The 23613-nt window shown below is 62.9% G+C and overlaps 4 non-coding genes across 4 annotated transcripts; all 4 read right to left on the bottom strand.

Moving 5' to 3' along the window:
* Window positions 1–1864: 1864 nt before the first annotated feature.
* On the bottom strand, window positions 1865–1983 carry LOC131866719 (5S ribosomal RNA). Its single transcript, XR_009365319.1, has one exon. It is a non-coding gene; the product is annotated as a 5S ribosomal RNA (ribosomal RNA).
* A 5915-nt stretch (window positions 1984–7898) lies between these two features.
* LOC131866732 (5S ribosomal RNA) lies at window positions 7899–8017 on the bottom strand. The gene has a single exon (XR_009365332.1). It is a non-coding gene; the product is annotated as a 5S ribosomal RNA (ribosomal RNA).
* A 5990-nt stretch (window positions 8018–14007) lies between these two features.
* On the bottom strand, window positions 14008–14126 carry LOC131866720 (5S ribosomal RNA). Its single transcript, XR_009365320.1, has one exon. It is a non-coding gene; the product is annotated as a 5S ribosomal RNA (ribosomal RNA).
* A 5915-nt stretch (window positions 14127–20041) lies between these two features.
* LOC131866704 (5S ribosomal RNA) lies at window positions 20042–20160 on the bottom strand. The gene has a single exon (XR_009365304.1). It is a non-coding gene; the product is annotated as a 5S ribosomal RNA (ribosomal RNA).
* Between the last annotated feature and the right edge of the window lie 3453 nt (window positions 20161–23613).

A 23613-nucleotide genomic window follows, 5' to 3' on the forward strand; every position in this document is an offset into this window, starting at 1 on the left:
GTTTGCCCCGGGTGCGCACCTCGCGTGCACCTTCGCCGCGGTGGGCACCATGGCGTGCACGAAGTCGGAGCCCGGTTTGCCCCGGGTGCGCACCTCGCGTGCACCTTCGCCGGGGTGGGCACCTCGGCTGGGTTGCGCGCCCTGGTGCGCACCAAGGAGCGCTCCGAAGTGTGCTCCAAGGTGCGGCGTGCACGAAGTCGGAGCCCGGTTTGCCCCGGGTGCGCACCTCGCGTGCACCTTGGCGCGGTGGGCACCATGGCGTGCACGAAGTCGGAGCCCGGTTTGCCCCGGGTGCGCACCCCGCGTGCACCTTCGCCGGGGTGGGCACCTCGGCTGGGTTGCGCGCCCTGGTGCGCACCAAGGAGCGCTCCGAAGTGTGCTCCAAGGTGCGGCGTGCACGAAGTCGGAGCCCGGTTTGCCCCGGGTGCGCACCTCGCGTGCACCTTCGCCGCGGTGGGCACCTTGGCTGGGTTGGGCACCATTGAGCGCTCCGAAGTGTGCTCCAAGGTGCGCACCATGGCCCTCCAAGGTGCGCAGCATGGCGTGCACGAAGTCGGAGCCCGGTTTGCCCCGGGTGCGCACCTCGCGTGCACCTTCGCCAGGGTGGGCACCTCGGTGCGCACACCTTCTCAATGTTTTCTTGCCTTTTCTGGAAATTGGTGAAGGCAGCGCATCAAAGGTGCGCACCTCGGTGTGCTCCGAGGTGCGAACCCGAGAGCGCTCCGAGGTGCCCACGAAGTCGAAAGTCGGGTTAATTGCATTGTTTTCCCCGGGTGCGCTCCGAGGTGCGCAACATCGGTGCGCACCAAGGAGGGCTCCGAAGTGTGCTCCAAGGTGCGCACGATTCGGAGCTCGGTTTGCCCGGGGTGCGCACACCTTGGCTGGGTTGCGCACCCTTTGTGCGCTCCAAGGTGCGCACGAAGTCGGAGCTCGGTTTGCCCCGGGTGCGCACCTTCGCCAGGGTGCGCACCTTGATGCGCACGCCTTGGCTGGGCTGCGCACCTTGGTGGGCGCCATGGTGCGCACCTTTCGTGCGCTCCAAGGTGCGCACGAAGTCGGAGCTCGGTTTGCCCCGGGTGCGCACCTTGGTGGGCGCCATGGTGCACTCCGAGGTGCCCAAGATTGGTGCGCACCAAGGAGCGCTCCGAAGTGCGCTCCAAGGTGCGCAGGTGCGCGCGAAGTCGAAAGTTGGGTTAATTGTCCGGTTTGCCTCGGGTGCGCACCTTGCGTGCACCTTCGCCAGGGTGGGCGCCTTGGTGCGCACACCTTGGCTGGGCTGCGCACCCGGGCGCGCACACCTTGGCACCCGCGTTTCCTTCATTTTAAATTTTTTTTTTTTACAATCTCTCAAGTGGGAAATTCTATAATCTCAACTTTTTTTGCCTTTTCAGGAAACTTTTGAATGGAGCGCATCATTGGTGCGCTCCGAAGTGTGCTCCAAGGTGCGCACCTCTGGTGTGCTCCAAAGCTCTCTCTAGCTGCGTGCACCTGCCCCGGCCGCGCACCCGGCCCCGCCCAGCTTCGCTCACCTGTCCCGGGCGTCTGGTGCGGAACCTTAGAGTAAGAAACATCACCGTGCACCTTGGCCAACGTGCGCGACTCGACCGAGCGCGCACTGGCCGAGGTGCACACCGATTTCACCTGGGTGCGCGCGCAGCACCTCGGGCGCACCGGGGTGCGCGCACAACGCCCGGGTTGCACCGTGGCCTGTGTGCTCGGGGCGCCTCGGGTGCGCGCTCGGTGTCGCCCCCGCGCGCGCGGTAGTGCGGGCAGCGCACCCCGGCCCGGCCCGGCCCCGACGAGAACGCAAACGGGCAAAAGGTTTATTCAAATAGCATTGCGACGCCCGGCGAAAAACTAAAAAAGGGTGCAACACCGGGACTTCCCGGGAGGTCACCCATCCCAGTACTACTCCGGCCCAAGCGCGCTTAACTGCGGAGTTCTGATGGGATCCGGTGCACTAACGCTGGTATGATCGCACCCGTTATGAGCTTGTCGCAGTGTGTACTTAGCAAACCGCGACCCACGTGCGAATCCACCCCGGCCACCCACCCCCGTCGAGGTGCACACCCTCCCTCGCGAAGTGCGCCCCGTTCGCCAAGTGTGAGCCCTGCCCGGGTGCGCGCACCTTGCTAGGGCGTCGGGTGTGCACCCGGCCCGGCCTACGTGCGTGCACCTGGACGGGGCGTCGTGTGCGTGCAGTGTCCCGTCTGCAACGCGGTGCCCACACACCACCTCGGGCGCAACGACCTGCGCTCACATGTGGGCCGAGTGCACCTTGGTGCATGTTCGGGGCGCCTCGGGTGCACGCTCGATCTTGCCCCGGTGCACCAAGGCGCTCGGTTTGCCCCGGGTGCGCACTTGGTGCAAGGTGGGCACCCAAAATAGGGATCAAGCACCAAAACACAAGTTTCGGGATGCAAAATGGGACCCAAGGACCACAAATGCGTTCCAAGACCCATGATGGGTCCACGAGAACAAAAATGTGTTCCGAGACTTAATAAACAAATATTGGGTTTTAGGAGAAGAAACATGCTCTGATGCCCAAAACGAGAATCGACCCCGAAAAGGCCACAGGCCAAAAGTGGGATGCGAGACAAAAAAAAATGGGACCCGAGGACCAAAATTGGGTTCCCAGGTCGAAGACAGGGCAACCGGACAAGAAACGACCTCTAAGGCTCGAAATGAGTCCCGACGACTAAAACTTGACAAGAAGCACCCATCAGGCACCCAACTCGACACCCATGGGATGCCGACCCACCCGGGCTTCCACCTAGCACACCTTGGCACCCACCCACCCTCGCACCCAACCTCGCACCCAACTTAGCACCTTTGAACCCACATTGGCACTCACCCTGACCCTGGCACCTTGGAACCCACATTGGCACTCACCTTGACCCTGGCACCCACCTTTGCACTCACCTTGGGACCCACCCTGGCTCCCACCTCGGCACCCACCCAGACACCCACCTTGGTTCCTTGGCACCCACCTTGGATCCTTGGCACCCACCCCGACACCCACCTTGGCACGCAACTTGGCTACTTGCCACCCACCTTGGCTCCTTGACGCCCACCCCGACAACCACCCCGTGACCTACCCTGGCTAGGGTTGGTGCACACCCACCCTGGTGCCCACCTTGGCACCCACCCCATGACCCACCTTGGCACGCACCTTAGTACCCACCCCGTTACCCACCCTAGGACCCACCCCGTGACCCACCTTGGCCAGGGTGGGTGCCTTGGTGCGCACAACTTGCCTGGGCTGCACACCAGGGCGGGCTCAAGATGGCACCCGCGTTCCGTTTTTTTCACTATCTTTCAAAACGGAAATTTTAAAATCTCGTTTTTTTTTTTTTTTTGCCTTTTCTGGAAATTAGTGAAGGCAGCGCATCAAAGGTGCGCAATGCTGGTGCGAACCCGGGAGCGCTCCGATGTGTGCTCCAAGGTGCGGCGTGCACGAAGTCCGAGCCCGGCTTGCCCCGGGTGCGCACCTCGCGTGCACCTTCGCCGGGGTGAGCACCTTGGCTGGGTTGCGCGCCCTGGTGCGCACCAAGGAGCGCTCTGAAGTGTGCTCCAAGGTGCGGCGTGCACGAAGTCGGAGCTCGGTTTGCCCCGGGTGTGCACCTCGGGTGCGCACCTCGCGTGCACCTTCGCTGCGGTGGGCACCTTGGCTGGGTTGCGCGCCTTGGTGGGCACCATGCAGTGCACGAAGTCGGAGCCCGGTTTGCCCCGGGCGCGCACCTCCGCCAGGGTGGGCACCTTGGTGCGCACAACTTGCCTGGGCTGCGCACCAGGAAGGGCTCAAGATGGCACCCGCGTTCCGTTTTTTTCACTATCTTTCAGAACGGAAATTTTAAAATATCGTTTTTTTTTGCCTTTTCTGGAAATTAGTGAAGGCAGCGCATCAAAGGTGCGCAACGCTGGTGCGAACCTGGGAGCGCTCCGATGTGTGCTCCAAGGTGCGGCGTGCACGAAGTCGGAGCCCGGTTTGCCCCGGGTGCGCCCTGGTGGGCACCATGGTGCGCACCAAGGAGCGCTCCGAAGTGTGCTCCAAGGTGCGGCCTGCACGAAGTCGGAGCCCGGTTTGCCCCGGGCGTGCACCGCGGGTGGGCACCTTGGTGCGCATGCCTTGCCTGGGCTGCGCACCAGGGCGGGCTCAAGATGGCACCCGCGTTCCGTTTTTTTCACTATCTTTCAAAACGGAAATTTTAAAATCTCATTTTTTTTTGCCTTTTCTGGAAATTAGTGAAGGCAGCGCATCAAAGGTGCGCACCTCGCTGCCCACCACGGTGCGCAACGCCGGTGGGCACCCGGGAGTGCTTCGAAGTGTGCTCCAAGGTGCTGCGTGCACGTTGTCGGAGCCCGGTTTGCCCCGGGTGCGCACCTCGCGTGCACCTTCGTCGGGGTGGGCACCTTGGCTGGGTTTGCCCCGGCTGCGCTCCGAAGCGGGGTTATTGGAGCGCCGCCTCTTTTTTTGTCGGAGCGTTTGGTGGGGTTTCTCGCATTGGCTCTTCCCAGGCCCGGTTGCCACCCTGGCGCGCACGAAGTCGGAAGTAGGGTTAATTGCCCGGGTGCGCACCTTTGCCAGGGTGGGCACCTTACCTGGGCTGTGCACCAGGGCGGGCTCAAGATGGCACCCGCGTTCCGTTTTTTTCACTATCTTTCAAAACGGAAATTTTAAAATCTCCTCTTTTTTTTGCCTTTTCTGGAAATTAGTGAAGGCAGCGCATCAAAGGTGCGCACCTCGCTGCCCACCTTGGTGTGCTCTGAGGTGCGCACCCGGGAGCGCTACGAAGTGTGCTCCAAGGTGCGGCGTGCACGTTGTCGGAGCCCGGTTTGCCCCGGGTGCGCACCTCGCCTGCACCTTGGCCGGGGTGGGCACCCTGGCTGGGTTTGCCCAGGGTGCGCTCCGAAGCGGGGTTACTGGAGCGCCCCCTCTTTTTTTGTCAGAGCGTTTGGTGGGGTTTCTCGCATTGGCTCTTCCCAGGCCCGGTTGTTGGGTGCGCTCCCACCCTGGCGCGCGCGAAGTTGGAAGTTGGGTTAATTGCCCGGGCGCGCACCTTCGCCAGGGTGGGCACCTTGGTGCGCACACCTTGGCTGGGCTGCGCACCAGGGCGGGCTCAAGATGGCACCAGCATTCCCTTTTTCTCACTATCTTTCAAAACGGAAATTTTAAAATCTCGTTTTCTTTTGCCTTTTATGGAAATTAGTGAAGGCATCGCATCAAAGGTGCGCACCTCGCTGCCCACCTTGGTGTGCTCCGAGGTGCCCACCACGGTGCGCTCCGAGGTGCCCACCACGGTGCGCAACGCCGGTGCGAACCCGGGAGCGCCCCGATGTGTGCTCCAAGGTGCGGCGTGCACGAAGCCGGACCCCGGTTTGCCCCGGGTGCGCACCTCGCGTGCACCTTGGTGCGCACACCTTGGCTGGGTTGCGCGGCCTGGTGGGCACCATGGTGCGCACCAAGGAGCGCTCCGAAGTGTGCTCCAAGGTGCGGCGTGCACGAAGTCCTAGCCCGGTTTGCCCCGGGTGCGCACCTTCGCCGCGGTGGGCACCATGGCGTGCACGAAGTCGGAGCCCGGTTTGCCCCGGGTGCGCACCTCGCGTGCACCTTCGCCGGGGTGGGCACCTCGGCTGGGTTGCGCGCCCTGGTGCGCACCAAGGAGCGCTCCGAAGTGTGCTCCAAGGTGCGGCGTGCACGAAGTCGGAGCCCGGTTTGCCCCGGGTGCGCACCTTCGCCGCGGTGGGCACCCTGGTGCGCACCATGGCGTGCACGAAGTCGGAGCCCGGTTTGCCCCGGGTGCGCACCTCGCGTGCACCTTCGGCGGGGTTGCGCGCCCTGGTGCGCACCAAGGAGCGCTCCGAAGTGTGCTCCAAGGTGCGGCGTGCACGAAGTCGGAGCCCGGTTTGCCCCGGGTGCGCACCTCGCGTGCACCTTCGGCGGGGTTGCGCGCCCTGGTGGGCACCATGGTGCGCACCAAGGAGCGCTCCGAAGTGTGCTCCAAGGTGCGGCGTGCACGAAGTCGGAGCCCGGTTTGCCCCGGGTGCGCACCTCGCGTGCACCTTCGCCGCGGTGGGCACCATGGCGTGCACGAAGTCGGAGCCCGGTTTGCCCCGGGTGCGCACCTCGCGTGCACCTTCGCCGGGGTGGGCACCTCGGCTGGGTTGCGCGCCCTGGTGCGCACCAAGGAGCGCTCCGAAGTGTGCTCCAAGGTGCGGCGTGCACGAAGTCGGAGCCCGGTTTGCCCCGGGTGCGCACCTCGCGTGCACCTTCGCCGCGGTGGGCACCATGGCGTGCACGAAGTCGGAGCCCGGTTTGCCCCGGGTGCGCACCCCGCGTGCACCTTCGCCGGGGTGGGCACCTCGGCTGGGTTGCGCGCCCTGGTGCGCACCAAGGAGCGCTCCGAAGTGTGCTCCAAGGTGCGGCGTGCACGAAGTCGGAGCCCGGTTTGCCCCGGGTGCGCACCTCGCGTGCACCTTCGCCGCGGTGGGCACCTTGGCTGGGTTGGGCACCATTGAGCGCTCCGAAGTGTGCTCCAAGGTGCGCACCATGGCCCTCCAAGGTGCGCAGCATGGCGTGCACGAAGTCGGAGCCCGGTTTGCCCCGGGTGCGCACCTCGCGTGCACCTTCGCCAGGGTGGGCACCTCGGTGCGCACACCTTCTCAATGTTTTCTTGCCTTTTCTGGAAATTGGTGAAGGCAGCGCATCAAAGGTGCGCACCTCGGTGTGCTCCGAGGTGCGAACCCGAGAGCGCTCCGAGGTGCCCACGAAGTCGAAAGTCGGGTTAATTGCATTGTTTTCCCCGGGTGCGCTCCGAGGTGCGCAACATCGGTGCGCACCAAGGAGGGCTCCGAAGTGTGCTCCAAGGTGCGCACGATTCGGAGCTCGGTTTGCCCGGGGTGCGCACACCTTGGCTGGGTTGCGCACCCTTTGTGCGCTCCAAGGTGCGCACGAAGTCGGAGCTCGGTTTGCCCCGGGTGCGCACCTTCGCCAGGGTGCGCACCTTGATGCGCACGCCTTGGCTGGGCTGCGCACCTTGGTGGGCGCCATGGTGCGCACCTTTCGTGCGCTCCAAGGTGCGCACGAAGTCGGAGCTCGGTTTGCCCCGGGTGCGCACCTTGGTGGGCGCCATGGTGCACTCCGAGGTGCCCAAGATTGGTGCGCACCAAGGAGCGCTCCGAAGTGCGCTCCAAGGTGCGCAGGTGCGCGCGAAGTCGAAAGTTGGGTTAATTGTCCGGTTTGCCTCGGGTGCGCACCTTGCGTGCACCTTCGCCAGGGTGGGCGCCTTGGTGCGCACACCTTGGCTGGGCTGCGCACCCGGGCGCGCACACCTTGGCACCCGCGTTTCCTTCATTTTAAATTTTTTTTTTTTACAATCTCTCAAGTGGGAAATTCTATAATCTCAACTTTTTTTGCCTTTTCAGGAAACTTTTGAATGGAGCGCATCATTGGTGCGCTCCGAAGTGTGCTCCAAGGTGCGCACCTCTGGTGTGCTCCAAAGCTCTCTCCAGCTGCGTGCACCTGCCCCGGCCGCGCACCCGGCCCCGCCCAGCTTCGCTCACCTGTCCCGGGCGTCTGGTGCGGAACCTTAGAGTAAGAAACATCACCGTGCACCTTGGCCAACGTGCGCGACTCGACCGAGCGCGCACTGGCCGAGGTGCACACCGATTTCACCTGGGTGCGCGCGCAGCACCTCGGGCGCACCGGGGTGCGCGCACAACGCCCGGGTTGCACCGTGGCCTGTGTGCTCGGGGCGCCTCGGGTGCGCGCTCGGTGTCGCCCCCGCGCGCGCGGTAGTGCGGGCAGCGCACCCCGGCCCGGCCCGGCCCCGACGAGAACGCAAACGGGCAAAAGGTTTATTCAAATAGCATTGCGACGCCCGGCGAAAAACTAAGAAAGGGTGCAACACCGGGACTTCCCGAGAGGTCACCCATCCCAGTACTACTCCGGCCCAAGCGCGCTTAACTGCGGAGTTCTGATGGGATCCGGTGCACTAACGCTGGTATGATCGCACCCGTTATGAGCTTGTCGCAGTGTGTACTTAGCAAACCGCGACCCACGTGCGAATCCACCCCGGCCACCCACCCCCGTCGAGGTGCACACCCTCCCTCGCGAAGTGCGCCCCGTTCGCCAAGTGTGAGCCCTGCCCGGGTGCGCGCACCTTGCTAGGGCGTCGGGTGTGCACCCGGCCCGGCCTACGTGCGTGCACCTGGACGGGGCGTCGTGTGCGTGCAGTGTCCCGTCTGCAACGCGGTGCCCACACACCACCTCGGGCGCAACGACCTGCGCTCACATGTGGGCCGAGTGCACCTTGGTGCATGTTCGGGGCGCCTCGGGTGCACGCTCGATCTTGCCCCGGTGCACCAAGGCGCTCGGTTTGCCCCGGGTGCGCACTTGGTGCAAGGTGGGCACCCAAAATAGGGATCAAGCACCAAAACACAAGTTTCGGGATGCAAAATGGGACCCAAGGACCACAAATGCGTTCCAAGACCCATGATGGGTCCACGAGAACAAAAATGTGTTCCGAGACTTAATAAACAAATATTGGGTTTTAGGAGAAGAAACATGCTCTGATGCCCAAAACGAGAATCGACCCCGAAAAGGCCACAGGCCAAAAGTGGGATGCGAGACAAAAAAAAATGGGACCCGAGGACCAAAATTGGGTTCCCAGGTCGAAGACAGGGCAACCGGACAAGAAACGACCTCTAAGGCTCGAAATGAGTCCCGACGACTAAAACTTGACAAGAAGCACCCATCAGGCACCCAACTCGACACCCATGGGATGCCGACCCACCCGGGCTTCCACCTAGCACACCTTGGCACCCACCCACCCTCGCACCCAACCTCGCACCCAACTTAGCACCTTTGAACCCACATTGGCACTCACCCTGACCCTGGCACCTTGGAACCCACATTGGCACTCACCTTGACCCTGGCACCCACCTTTGCACTCACCTTGGGACCCACCCTGGCTCCCACCTCGGCACCCACCCAGACACCCACCTTGGTTCCTTGGCACCCACCTTGGATCCTTGGCACCCACCCCGACACCCACCTTGGCACGCAACTTGGCTACTTGCCACCCACCTTGGCTCCTTGACGCCCACCCCGACAACCACCCCGTGACCTACCCTGGCTAGGGTTGGTGCACACCCACCCTGGTGCCCACCTTGGCACCCACCCCATGACCCACCTTGGCACGCACCTTAGTACCCACCCCGTTACCCACCCTAGGACCCACCCCGTGACCCACCTTGGCCAGGGTGGGTGCCTTGGTGCGCACAACTTGCCTGGGCTGCACACCAGGGCGGGCTCAAGATGGCACCCGCGTTCCGTTTTTTTCACTATCTTTCAAAACGGAAATTTTAAAATCTCGTTTTTTTTTTTTTTTTGCCTTTTCTGGAAATTAGTGAAGGCAGCGCATCAAAGGTGCGCAATGCTGGTGCGAACCCGGGAGCGCTCCGATGTGTGCTCCAAGGTGCGGCGTGCACGAAGTCCGAGCCCGGCTTGCCCCGGGTGCGCACCTCGCGTGCACCTTCGCCGGGGTGAGCACCTTGGCTGGGTTGCGCGCCCTGGTGCGCACCAAGGAGCGCTCTGAAGTGTGCTCCAAGGTGCGGCGTGCACGAAGTCGGAGCTCGGTTTGCCCCGGGTGTGCACCTCGGGTGCGCACCTCGCGTGCACCTTCGCTGCGGTGGGCACCTTGGCTGGGTTGCGCGCCTTGGTGGGCACCATGCAGTGCACGAAGTCGGAGCCCGGTTTGCCCCGGGCGCGCACCTCCGCCAGGGTGGGCACCTTGGTGCGCACAACTTGCCTGGGCTGCGCACCAGGAAGGGCTCAAGATGGCACCCGCGTTCCGTTTTTTTCACTATCTTTCAGAACGGAAATTTTAAAATATCATTTTTTTTTGCCTTTTCTGGAAATTAGTGAAGGCAGCGCATCAAAGGTGCGCAACGCTGGTGCGAACCTGGGAGCGCTCCGATGTGTGCTCCAAGGTGCGGCGTGCACGAAGTCGGAGCCCGGTTTGCCCCGGGTGCGCCCTGGTGGGCACCATGGTGCGCACCAAGGAGCGCTCCGAAGTGTGCTCCAAGGTGCGGCCTGCACGAAGTCGGAGCCCGGTTTGCCCCGGGTGTGCACCGCGGGTGGGCACCTTGGTGCGCATGCCTTGCCTGGGCTGCGCACCAGGGCGGGCTCAAGATGGCACCCGCGTTCCGTTTTTTTCACTATCTTTCAAAACGGAAATTTTAAAATCTCATTTTTTTTTGCCTTTTCTGGAAATTAGTGAAGGCAGCGCATCAAAGGTGCGCACCTCGCTGCCCACCACGGTGCGCAACGCCGGTGGGCACCCGGGAGTGCTTCGAAGTGTGCTCCAAGGTGCTGCGTGCACGTTGTCGGAGCCCGGTTTGCCCCGGGTGCGCACCTCGCGTGCACCTTCGTCGGGGTGGGCACCTTGGCTGGGTTTGCCCCGGCTGCGCTCCGAAGCGGGGTTATTGGAGCGCCGCCTCTTTTTTTGTCGGAGCGTTTGGTGGGGTTTCTCGCATTGGCTCTTCCCAGGCCCGGTTGCCACCCTGGCGCGCACGAAGTCGGAAGTAGGGTTAATTGCCCGGGTGCGCACCTTTGCCAGGGTGGGCACCTTACCTGGGCTGTGCACCAGGGCGGGCTCAAGATGGCACCCGCGTTCCGTTTTTTTCACTATCTTTCAAAACGGAAATTTTAAAATCTCCTCTTTTTTTTGCCTTTTCTGGAAATTAGTGAAGGCAGCGCATCAAAGGTGCGCACCTCGCTGCCCACCTTGGTGTGCTCTGAGGTGCGCACCCGGGAGCGCTACGAAGTGTGCTCCAAGGTGCGGCGTGCACGTTGTCGGAGCCCGGTTTGCCCCGGGTGCGCACCTCGCCTGCACCTTGGCCGGGGTGGGCACCCTGGCTGGGTTTGCCCAGGGTGCGCTCCGAAGCGGGGTTACTGGAGCGCCCCCTCTTTTTTTGTCAGAGCGTTTGGTGGGGTTTCTCGCATTGGCTCTTCCCAGGCCCGGTTGTTGGGTGCGCTCCCACCCTGGCGCGCGCGAAGTTGGAAGTTGGGTTAATTGCCCGGGCGCGCACCTTCGCCAGGGTGGGCACCTTGGTGCGCACACCTTGGCTGGGCTGCGCACCAGGGCGGGCTCAAGATGGCACCAGCATTCCCTTTTTCTCACTATCTTTCAAAACGGAAATTTTAAAATCTCGTTTTCTTTTGCCTTTTATGGAAATTAGTGAAGGCATCGCATCAAAGGTGCGCACCTCGCTGCCCACCTTGGTGTGCTCCGAGGTGCCCACCACGGTGCGCTCCGAGGTGCCCACCACGGTGCGCAACGCCGGTGCGAACCCGGGAGCGCCCCGATGTGTGCTCCAAGGTGCGGCGTGCACGAAGCCGGACCCCGGTTTGCCCCGGGTGCGCACCTCGCGTGCACCTTGGTGCGCACACCTTGGCTGGGTTGCGCGGCCTGGTGGGCACCATGGTGCGCACCAAGGAGCGCTCCGAAGTGTGCTCCAAGGTGCGGCGTGCACGAAGTCCTAGCCCGGTTTGCCCCGGGTGCGCACCTTCGCCGCGGTGGGCACCATGGCGTGCACGAAGTCGGAGCCCGGTTTGCCCCGGGTGCGCACCTCGCGTGCACCTTCGCCGGGGTGGGCACCTCGGCTGGGTTGCGCGCCCTGGTGCGCACCAAGGAGCGCTCCGAAGTGTGCTCCAAGGTGCGGCGTGCACGAAGTCGGAGCCCGGTTTGCCCCGGGTGCGCACCTTCGCCGCGGTGGGCACCCTGGTGCGCACCATGGCGTGCACGAAGTCGGAGCCCGGTTTGCCCCGGGTGCGCACCTCGCGTGCACCTTCGGCGGGGTTGCGCGCCCTGGTGCGCACCAAGGAGCGCTCCGAAGTGTGCTCCAAGGTGCGGCGTGCACGAAGTCGGAGCCCGGTTTGCCCCGGGTGCGCACCTCGCGTGCACCTTCGGCGGGGTTGCGCGCCCTGGTGGGCACCATGGTGCGCACCAAGGAGCGCTCCGAAGTGTGCTCCAAGGTGCGGCGTGCACGAAGTCGGAGCCCGGTTTGCCCCGGGTGCGCACCTCGCGTGCACCTTCGCCGCGGTGGGCACCATGGCGTGCACGAAGTCGGAGCCCGGTTTGCCCCGGGTGCGCACCTCGCGTGCACCTTCGCCGCGGTGGGCACCATGGCGTGCACGAAGTCGGAGCCCGGTTTGCCCCGGGTGCGCACCTCGCGTGCACCTTCGCTGGGGTGGGCACCTCGGCTGGGTTGCGCGCCCTGGTGCGCACCAAGGAGCGCTCCGAAGTGTGCTCCAAGGTGCGGCGTGCACGAAGTCGGAGCCCGGTTTGCCCCGGGTGCGCACCTCGCGTGCACCTTCGCCGCGGTGGGCACCATGGCGTGCACGAAGTCGGAGCCCGGTTTGCCCCGGGTGCGCACCCCGCGTGCACCTTCGCCGGGGTGGGCACCTCGGCTGGGTTGCGCGCCCTGGTGCGCACCAAGGAGCGCTCCGAAGTGTGCTCCAAGGTGCGGCGTGCACGAAGTCGGAGCCCGGTTTACCCCGGGTGCGCACCTCGCGTGCACCTTCGCCGCGGTGGGCACCTTGGCTGGGTTGGGCACCATTGAGCGCTCCGAAGTGTGCTCCAAGGTGCGCACCATGGCCCTCCAAGGTGCGCAGCATGGCGTGCACGAAGTCGGAGCCCGGTTTGCCCCGGGTGCGCACCTCGCGTGCACCTTCGCCAGGGTGGGCACCTCGGTGCGCACACCTTCTCAATGTTTTCTTGCCTTTTCTGGAAATTGGTGAAGGCAGCGCATCAAAGGTGCGCACCTCGGTGTGCTCCGAGGTGCGAACCCGAGAGCGCTCCGAGGTGCCCACGAAGTCGAAAGTCGGGTTAATTGCATTGTTTTCCCCGGGTGCGCTCCGAGGTGCGCAACATCGGTGCGCACCAAGGAGGGCTCCGAAGTGTGCTCCAAGGTGCGCACGATTCGGAGCTCGGTTTGCCCGGGGTGCGCACACCTTGGCTGGGTTGCGCACCCTTTGTGCGCTCCAAGGTGCGCACGAAGTCGGAGCTCGGTTTGCCCCGGGTGCGCACCTTCGCCAGGGTGCGCACCTTGATGCGCACGCCTTGGCTGGGCTGCGCACCTTGGTGGGCGCCATGGTGCGCACCTTTCGTGCGCTCCAAGGTGCGCACGAAGTCGGAGCTCGGTTTGCCCCGGGTGCGCACCTTGGTGGGCGCCATGGTGCACTCCGAGGTGCCCAAGATTGGTGCGCACCAAGGAGCGCTCCGAAGTGCGCTCCAAGGTGCGCAGGTGCGCGCGAAGTCGAAAGTTGGGTTAATTGTCCGGTTTGCCTCGGGTGCGCACCTTGCGTGCACCTTCGCCAGGGTGGGCGCCTTGGTGCGCACACCTTGGCTGGGCTGCGCACCCGGGCGCGCACACCTTGGCACCCGCGTTTCCTTCATTTTAAATTTTTTTTTTTTACAATCTCTCAAGTGGGAAATTCTATAATCTCAACTTTTTTTGCCTTTTCAGGAAACTTTTGAATGGAGCGCATCATTGGTGCGCTCCGAAGTGTGCTCCAAGGTGCGCACCTCTGGTGTGCTCCAAAGCTCTCTCCAGCTGCGTGCACCTGCCCCGGCCGCGCACCCGGCCCCGCCCAGCTTCGCTCACCTGTCCCGGGCGTCTGGTGCGGAACCTTAGAGTAAGAAACATCACCGTGCACCTTGGCCAACGTGCGCGACTCGACCGAGCGCGCACTGGCCGAGGTGCACACCGATTTCACCTGGGTGCGCGCGCAGCACCTCGGGCGCACCGGGGTGCGCGCACAACGCCCGGGTTGCACCGTGGCCTGTGTGCTCGGGGCGCCTCGGGTGCGCGCTCGGTGTCGCCCCCCGCGCGCGCGGTAGTGCGGGCAGCGCACCCCGGCCCGGCCCGGCCCCGACGAGAACGCAAACGGGCAAAAGGTTTATTCAAATAGCATTGCGACGCCCGGCGAAAAACTAAAAAAGGGTGCAACACCGGGACTTCCCGGGAGGTCACCCATCCCAGTACTACTCCGGCCCAAGCGCGCTTAACTGCGGAGTTCTGATGGGATCCGGTGCACTAACGCTGGTATGATCGCACCCGTTATGAGCTTGTCGCAGTGTGTACTTAGCAAACCGCGACCCACGTGCGAATCCACCCCGGCCACCCACCCCCGTCGAGGTGCACACCCTCCCTCGCGAAGTGCGCCCCGTTCGCCAAGTGTGAGCCCTGCCCGGGTGCGCGCACCTTGCTAGGGCGTCGGGTGTGCACCCGGCCCGGCCTACGTGCGTGCACCTGGACGGGGCGTCGTGTGCGTGCAGTGTCCCGTCTGCAACGCGGTGCCCACACACCACCTCGGGCGCAACGACCTGCGCTCACATGTGGGCCGAGTGCACCTTGGTGCATGTTCGGGGCGCCTCGGGTGCACGCTCGATCTTGCCCCGGTGCACCAAGGCGCTCGGTTTGCCCCGGGTGCGCACTTGGTGCAAGGTGGGCACCCAAAATAGGGATCAAGCACCAAAACACAAGTTTCGGGATGCAAAATGGGACCCAAGGACCACAAATGCGTTCCAAGACCCATGATGGGTCCACGAGAACAAAAATGTGTTCCGAGACTTAATAAACAAATATTGGGTTTTAGGAGAAGAAACATGCTCTGATGCCCAAAACGAGAATCGACCCCGAAAAGGCCACAGGCCAAAAGTGGGATGCGAGACAAAAAAAAATGGGACCCGAGGACCAAAATTGGGTTCCCAGGTCGAAGACAGGGCAACCGGACAAGAAACGACCTCTAAGGCTCGAAATGAGTCCCGACGACTAAAACTTGACAAGAAGCACCCATCAGGCACCCAACTCGACACCCATGGGATGCCGACCCACCCGGGCTTCCACCTAGCACACCTTGGCACCCACCCACCCTCGCACCCAACCTCGCACCCAACTTAGCACCTTTGAACCCACATTGGCACTCACCCTGACCCTGGCACCTTGGAACCCACATTGGCACTCACCTTGACCCTGGCACCCACCTTTGCACTCACCTTGGGACCCACCCTGGCTCCCACCTCGGCACCCACCCAGACACCCACCTTGGTTCCTTGGCACCCACCTTGGATCCTTGGCACCCACCCCGACACCCACCTTGGCACGCAACTTGGCTACTTGCCACCCACCTTGGCTCCTTGACGCCCACCCCGACAACCACCCCGTGACCTACCCTGGCTAGGGTTGGTGCACACCCACCCTGGTGCCCACCTTGGCACCCACCCCATGACCCACCTTGGCACGCACCTTAGTACCCACCCCGTTACCCACCCTAGGACCCACCCCGTGACCCACCTTGGCCAGGGTGGGTGCCTTGGTGCGCACAACTTGCCTGGGCTGCACACCAGGGCGGGCTCAAGATGGCACCCGCGTTCCGTTTTTTTCACTATCTTTCAAAACGGAAATTTTAAAATCTCGTTTTTTTTTTTTTTTTGCCTTTTCTGGAAATTAGTGAAGGCAGCGCATCAAAGGTGCGCAATGCTGGTGCGAACCCGGGAGCGCTCCGATGTGTGCTCCAAGGTGCGGCGTGCACGAAGTCCGAGCCCGGCTTGCCCCGGGTGCGCACCTCGCGTGCACCTTCGCCGGGGTGAGCACCTTGGCTGGGTTGCGCGCCCTGGTGCGCACCAAGGAGCGCTCTGAAGTGTGCTCCAAGGTGCGGCGTGCACGAAGTCGGAGCTCGGTTTGCCCCGGGTGTGCACCTCGGGTGCGCACCTCGCGTGCACCTTCGCTGCGGTGGGCACCTTGGCTGGGTTGCGCGCCTTGGTGGGCACCATGCAGTGCACGAAGTCGGAGCCCGGTTTGCCCCGGGCGCGCACCTCCGCCAGGGTGGGCACCTTGGTGCGCACAACTTGCCTGGGCTGCGCACCAGGAAGGGCTCAAGATGGCACCCGCGTTCCGTTTTTTTCACTATCTTTCAGAACGGAAATTTTAAAATATCGTTTTTTTTTGCCTTTTCTGGAAATTAGTGAAGGCAGCGCATCAAAGGTGCGCAACGCTGGTGCGAACCTGGGAGCGCTCCGATGTGTGCTCCAAGGTGCGGCGTGCACGAAGTCGGAGCCCGGTTTGCCCCGGGTGCGCCCTGGTGGGCACCATGGTGCGCACCAAGGAGCGCTCCGAAGTGTGCTCCAAGGTGCGGCCTGCACGAAGTCGGAGCCCGGTTTGCCCCGGGTGTGCACCGCGGGTGGGCACCTTGGTGCGCATGCCTTGCCTGGGCTGCGCACCAGGGCGGGCTCAAGATGGCACCCGCGTTCCGTTTTTTTCACTATCTTTCAAAACGGAAATTTTAAAATCTCATTTTTTTTTGCCTTTTCTGGAAATTAGTGAAGGCAGCGCATCAAAGGTGCGCACCTCGCTGCCCACCACGGTGCGCAACGCCGGTGGGCACCCGGGAGTGCTTCGAAGTGTGCTCCAAGGTGCTGCGTGCACGTTGTCGGAGCCCGGTTTGCCCCGGGTGCGCACCTCGCGTGCACCTTCGTCGGGGTGGGCACCTTGGCTGGGTTTGCCCCGGCTGCGCTCCGAAGCGGGGTTATTGGAGCGCCGCCTCTTTTTTTGTCGGAGCGTTTGGTGGGGTTTCTCGCATTGGCTCTTCCCAGGCCCGGTTGCCACCCTGGCGCGCACGAAGTCGGAAGTAGGGTTAATTGCCCGGGTGCGCACCTTTGCCAGGGTGGGCACCTTACCTGGGCTGTGCACCCGGGCGGGCTCAAGATGGCACCCGCGTTCCGTTTTTTTCACTATCTTTCAAAACGGAAATTTTAAAATCTCCTCTTTTTTTTGCCTTTTCTGGAAATTAGTGAAGGCAGCGCATCAAAGGTGCGCACCTCGCTGCCCACCTTGGTGTGCTCTGAGGTGCGCACCCGGGAGCGCTACGAAGTGTGCTCCAAGGTGCGGCGTGCACGTTGTCGGAGCCCGGTTTGCCCCGGGTGCGCACCTCGCCTGCACCTTGGCCGGGGTGGGCACCCTGGCTGGGTTTGCCCAGGGTGCGCTCCGAAGCGGGGTTACTGGAGCGCCCCCTCTTTTTTTGTCAGAGCGTTTGGTGGGGTTTCTCGCATTGGCTCTTCCCAGGCCCGGTTGTTGGGTGCGCTCCCACCCTGGCGCGCGCGAAGTTGGAAGTTGGGTTAATTGCCCGGGCGCGCACCTTCGCCAGGGTGGGCACCTTGGTGCGCACACCTTGGCTGGGCTGCGCACCAGGGCGGGCTCAAGATGGCACCAGCATTCCCTTTTTCTCACTATCTTTCAAAACGGAAATTTTAAAATCTCGTTTTCTTTTGCCTTTTATGGAAATTAGTGAAGGCATCGCATCAAAGGTGCGCACCTCGCTGCCCACCTTGGTGTGCTCCGAGGTGCCCACCACGGTGCGCTCCGAGGTGCCCACCACGGTGCGCAACGCCGGTGCGAACCCGGGAGCGCCCCGATGTGTGCTCCAAGGTGCGGCGTGCACGAAGCCGGACCCCGGTTTGCCCCGGGTGCGCACCTCGCGTGCACCTTGGTGCGCACACCTTGGCTGGGTTGCGCGGCCTGGTGGGCACCATGGTGCGCACCAAGGAGCGCTCCGAAGTGTGCTCCAAGGTGCGGCGTGCACGAAGTCCTAGCCCGGTTTGCCCCGGGTGCGCACCTTCGCCGCGGTGGGCACCATGGCGTGCACGAAGTCGGAGCCCGGTTTGCCCCGGGTGCGCACCTCGCGTGCACCTTCGCCGGGGTGGGCACCTCGGCTGGGTTGCGCGCCCTGGTGCGCACCAAGGAGCGCTCCGAAGTGTGCTCCAAGGTGCGGCGTGCACGAAGTCGGAGCCCGGTTTGCCCCGGGTGCGCACCTTCGCCGCGGTGGGCACCCTGGTGCGCACCATGGCGTGCACGAAGTCGGAGCCCGGTTTGCCCCGGGTGCGCACCTCGCGTGCACCTTCGGCGGGGTTGCGCGCCCTGGTGCGCACCAAGGAGCGCTCCGAAGTGTGCTCCAAGGTGCGGCGTGCACGAAGTCGGAGCCCGGTTTGCCCCGGGTGCGCACCTCGCGTGCACCTTCGGCGGGGTTGCGCGCCCTGGTGGGCACCATGGTGCGCACCAAGGAGCGCTCCGAAGTGTGCTCCAAGGTGCGGCGTGCACGAAGTCGGAGCCCGGTTTGCCCCGGGTGCGCACCTCGCGTGCACCTTCGCCGCGGTGGGCACCATGGCGTGCACGAAGTCGGAGCCCGGTTTGCCCCGGGTGCGCACCTCGCGTGCACCTTCGCCGGGGTGGGCACCTCGGCTGGGTTGCGCGCCCTGGTGCGCACCAAGGAGCGCTCCGAAGTGTGCTCCAAGGTGCGGCGTGCACGAAGTCGGAGCCCGGTTTGCCCCGGGTGCGCACCTCGCGTGCACCTTCGCCGCGGTGGGCACCATGGCGTGCACGAAGTCGGAGCCCGGTTTGCCTCGGGTGCGCACCCCGCGTGCACCTTCGCCGGGGTGGGCACCTCGGCTGGGTTGCGCGCCCTAGTGCGCACCAAGGAGCGCTCCGAAGTGTGCTCCAAGGTGCGGCGTGCACGAAGTCGGAGCCCGGTTTGCCCCGGGTGCGCACCTCGCGTGCACCTTCGCCGCGGTGGGCACCTTGGCTGGGTTGGGCACCATTGAGCGCTCCGAAGTGTGCTCCAAGGTGCGCACCATGGCCCTCCAAGGTGCGCAGCATGGCGTGCACGAAGTCGGAGCCCGGTTTGCCCCGGGTGCGCACCTCGCGTGCACCTTCGCCAGGGTGGGCACCTCGGTGCGCACACCTTCTCAATGTTTTCTTGCCATTTCTGGAAATTGGTGAAGGCAGCGCATCAAAGGTGCGCACCTCGGTGTGCTCCGAGGTGCGAACCCGAGAGCGCTCCGAGGTGCCCACGAAGTCGAAAGTCGGGTTAATTGCATTGTTTTCCCCGGGTGCGCTCCGAGGTGCGCAACATCGGTGCGCACCAAGGAGGGCTCCGAAGTGTGCTCCAAGGTGCGCACGATTCGGAGCTCGGTTTGCCCGGGGTGCGCACACCTTGGCTGGGTTGCGCACCCTTTGTGCGCTCCAAGGTGCGCACGAAGTCGGAGCTCGGTTTGCCCCGGGTGCGCACCTTCGCCAGGGTGCGCACCTTGATGCGCACGCCTTGGCTGGGCTGCGCACCTTGGTGGGCGCCATGGTGCGCACCTTTCGTGCGCTCCAAGGTGCGCACGAAGTCGGAGCTCGGTTTGCCCCGGGTGCGCACCTTGGTGGGCGCCATGGTGCACTCCGAGGTGCCCAAGATTGGTGCGCAACAAGGAGCGCTCCGAAGTGCGCTCCAAGGTGCGCAGGTGCGCGCGAAGTCGAAAGTTGGGTTAATTGTCCGGTTTGCCTCGGGTGCGCACCTTGCGTGCACCTTCGCCAGGGTGGGCGCCTTGGTGCGCACACCTTGGCTGGGCTGCGCACCCGGGCGCGCACACCTTGGCACCCGCGTTTCCTTCATTTTAAATTTTTTTTTTTTACAATCTCTCAAGTGGGAAATTCTATAATCTCAACTTTTTTTGCCTTTTCAGGAAACTTTTGAATGGAGCGCATCATTGGTGCGCTCCGAAGTGTGCTCCAAGGTGCGCACCTCTGGTGTGCTCCAAAGCTCTCTCCAGCTGCGTGCACCTGCCCCGGCCGCGCACCCGGCCCCGCCCAGCTTCGCTCACCTGTCCCGGGCGTCTGGTGCGGAACCTTAGAGTAAGAAACATCACCGTGCACCTTGGCCAACGTGCGCGACTCGACCGAGCGCGCACTGGCCGAGGTGCACACCGATTTCACCTGGGTGCGCGCGCAGCACCTCGGGCGCACCGGGGTGCGCGCACAACGCCCGGGTTGCACCGTGGCCTGTGTGCTCGGGGCGCCTCGGGTGCGCGCTCGGTGTCGCCCCCGCGCGCGCGGTAGTGCGGGCAGCGCACCCCGGCCCGGCCCGGCCCCGACGAGAACGCAAACGGGCAAAAGGTTTATTCAAATAGCATTGCGACGCCCGGCGAAAAACTAAGAAAGGGTGCAACACCGGGACTTCCCGGGAGGTCACCCATCCTAGTACTACTCCGGCCCAAGCGCGCTTAACTGCGGAGTTCTGATGGGATCCGGTGCACTAACGCTGGTATGATCGCACCCGTTATGAGCTTGTCGCAGTGTGTACTTAGCAAACCGCGACCCACGTGCGAATCCACCCCGGCCACCCACCCCCGTCGAGGTGCACACCCTCCCTCGCGAAGTGCGCCCCGTTCGCCAAGTGTGAGCCCTGCCCGGGTGCGCGCACCTTGCTAGGGCGTCGGGTGTGCACCCGGCCCGGCCTACGTGCGTGCACCTGGACGGGGCGTCGTGTGCGTGCAGTGTCCCGTCTGCAACGCGGTGCCCACACACCACCTCGGGCGCAACGACCTGCGCTCACATGTGGGCCGAGTGCACCTTGGTGCATGTTCGGGGCGCCTCGGGTGCACGCTCGATCTTGCCCCGGTGCACCAAGGCGCTCGGTTTGCCCCGGGTGCGCACTTGGTGCAAGGTGGGCACCCAAAATAGGGATCAAGCACCAAAACACAAGTTTCGGGATGCAAAATGGGACCCAAGGACCACAAATGCGTTCCAAGACCCATGATGGGTCCACGAGAACAAAAATGTGTTCCGAGACTTAATAAACAAATATTGGGTTTTAGGAGAAGAAACATGCTCTGATGCCCAAAACGAGAATCGACCCCGAAAAGGCCACAGGCCAAAAGTGGGATGCGAGACAAAAAAAAATGGGACCCGAGGACCAAAATTGGGTTCCCAGGTCGAAGACAGGGCAACCGGACAAGAAACGACCTCTAAGGCTCGAAATGAGTCCCGACGACTAAAACTTGACAAGAAGCACCCATCAGGCACCCAACTCGACACCCATGGGATGCCGACCCACCCGGGCTTCCACCTAGCACACCTTGGCACCCACCCACCCTCGCACCCAACCTCGCACCCAACTTAGCACCTTTGAACCCACATTGGCACTCACCCTGACCCTGGCACCTTGGAACCCACATTGGCACTCACCTTGACCCTGGCACCCACCTTTGCACTCACCTTGGGACCCACCCTGGCTCCCACCTCGGCACCCACCCAGACACCCACCTTGGTTCCTTGGCACCCACCTTGGATCCTTGGCACCCACCCCGACACCCACCTTGGCACGCAACTTGGCTACTTGCCACCCACCTTGGCTCCTTGACGCCCACCCCGACAACCACCCCGTGACCTACCCTGGCTAGGGTTGGTGCACACCCACCCTGGTGCCCACCTTGGCACCCACCCCATGACCCACCTTGGCACGCACCTTAGTACCCACCCTGTTACCCACCCTAGGACCCACCCCGTGACCCACCTTGGCCAGGGTGGGTGCACCCACCCTGGTGCCCACCTTGGCACCCACCCATCCTAGCACCCAGCCTGTGACCGGGCTTGGAACCCAACCTTGCACCCGTCTTGGCCAGTGTGGGTGCGCACCCATCCTGGCACCCACGTTGTGACACACCCTTTAACCCACGCACCCTAGCAGCCACGTTGGCACCCACCTTGGAACACAACCTAGCAACTTGGCACCCACCCCGTGACCCACCTTGGCATCCACCATAGCAGTCGCCCACTTGGCACCCACCTTGGAACCCAAGTTGGCACCCACCTCGGCACCCACCTTGACACTTGTGGACCCACCTTGCCACTCACCCTAGCATCGACCCATCCTAGCACCCACCCTGGCACCTTTGCACCCTAGCACTCACCCATCCTAGCACCTAACCTGTGACCCACCTTGACACTCACCCTCGCACCCACCTTGGAACCCAACCTAGCACCCACCCACCCTGACACCAACCCTAGCACCTACCCACCCTTGCACCCACCCTGTGACCCATCTTGGCACCCACCCATCCTACCACTCAACCTATCACCCACCTTCTCACCCACCTTGGCATCCACCTTAGCACCCACCCACACTGGCACCTTGGCACCCACCTCGGGCAAGGTGGGTGCACACCCACCCTGACACCCAATTTAGAACCAACCGAGCATGTTACCCACCTTGGCACCCACATTGCAGCCCACCCTAGTACCCACCCTATGACCCACATTGGCATCCACACCCTAGCACCCAGGCACCTCGACACCCGCCTTGACACGCACCCTAGCACTAAACCTGTGACCCACCTTGGAACTCACCCTAGAACCCACCCACCCTGTGAACCACCTTGGCATCCACCTTAGCACCCACCCACCTTGGCACCCACTCTAGCACTCACCCATCCTAACACCCAACTTGTTACCCACCTTGGCACCCGCCCTCGCGTCCACCTTGAAACCCACCCTAGCACCCACCCACGCAGGAGCCCACCTTGGCACCCAACCTAACACCCACGCATCCTGGCACCCAACTTGTGACCCACCTTGGAACCCACCCTAGTACCCACCTTTGAACCCACTATATCACCAACCCACCTTGGCACCCACCCTATGACCCTCTTTGGAATCCACCCTAGCACGCACCCACCCTGGCACCCACCATGGAGCGCACCCTAGCACCCACCCACCTCGGCACGCACCTCAACACCCACCTTGGTGTGCGCACTGCGCCAACCTCTCAAAGACCCTATGTGGTGCGCTCCAAAGTGTACACCTTTGGTGCGCTCCAAGGTGCGCACCTTTGGTGCACACCGAGGTGCACACCAAAGTGTGCACCGAGGTGAGCACCAAAGTGCACTCCAAGGTGCACACCAAGGCGTGCACCTTTGGTGCGGTCAATGCAAACGAATTCGGAAGTTGGGGTCGATGTCCTAATCGCTGCTGCAGACTACACGTATGAGAATCGGACAAATAGCTTTATATAGGGGAGGTGTTGCGTTTGATGGGTCGACTCCCCTGGTTGTGTGCACTGCACCAACTTCAAAGACCCTGTCTTGTTTAAGAAGTCAAAAGTTGGGGTGGATGTCCTAATCATTGCTGCAGTCTACGCATGTATGAGAATCAGACAAATAGCTTATATAGGGGAGGTGTTGCATTCGGTGGGTTGACTCCCCTGGTTGTGCGCACTGCGCCAACCTCAAAGACCCCGCATAGCAGAAGAAGTCGGAAGTCGGATTTTGGTGAGCACCAAGGCGTGCACCTTTGGTGCGGTCAACGCAGACGAATTCAGAAGTTGGGGTGGATGTCCTAATCGTTGTTGCAGGCTACACATGTATGAGAATCAGACAAATAGCTTATATAGGGGAGGTGTTGGGTTTGATGGGTCAACTCCCTTGGTTGTGCGCATTACGCCAACCTCAAAGACCTTGTTTTCGTTAAGAAGTCAAAAGTTGGGGTCAATGTCCTAATGGCTCCTGTAGGCTACACATGTATGAGAATCGGACAAATAGCTTATATAGGGGAGGTGTTGGGTTTGATGGGTCGACTCCCCTGGTTGTGCGCATTACGTCAACCTCAAAGACCTTGTTTTCGTTAAGAAGTCAAAAGTTGGGGTCGATGTCCTAATTGCTCCTGTAGACTACACATGTATGAGAATCAGACAAATAGCTTATATAGGGGAGGTGTTGGGTTTGATGGGTTGAC

The sequence above is a fragment of the Cryptomeria japonica genome, unplaced genomic scaffold (assembly GCF_030272615.1).
Source record: "Cryptomeria japonica unplaced genomic scaffold, Sugi_1.0 HiC_scaffold_153, whole genome shotgun sequence".
Taxonomy (NCBI): domain Eukaryota; kingdom Viridiplantae; phylum Streptophyta; class Pinopsida; order Cupressales; family Cupressaceae; genus Cryptomeria; species Cryptomeria japonica.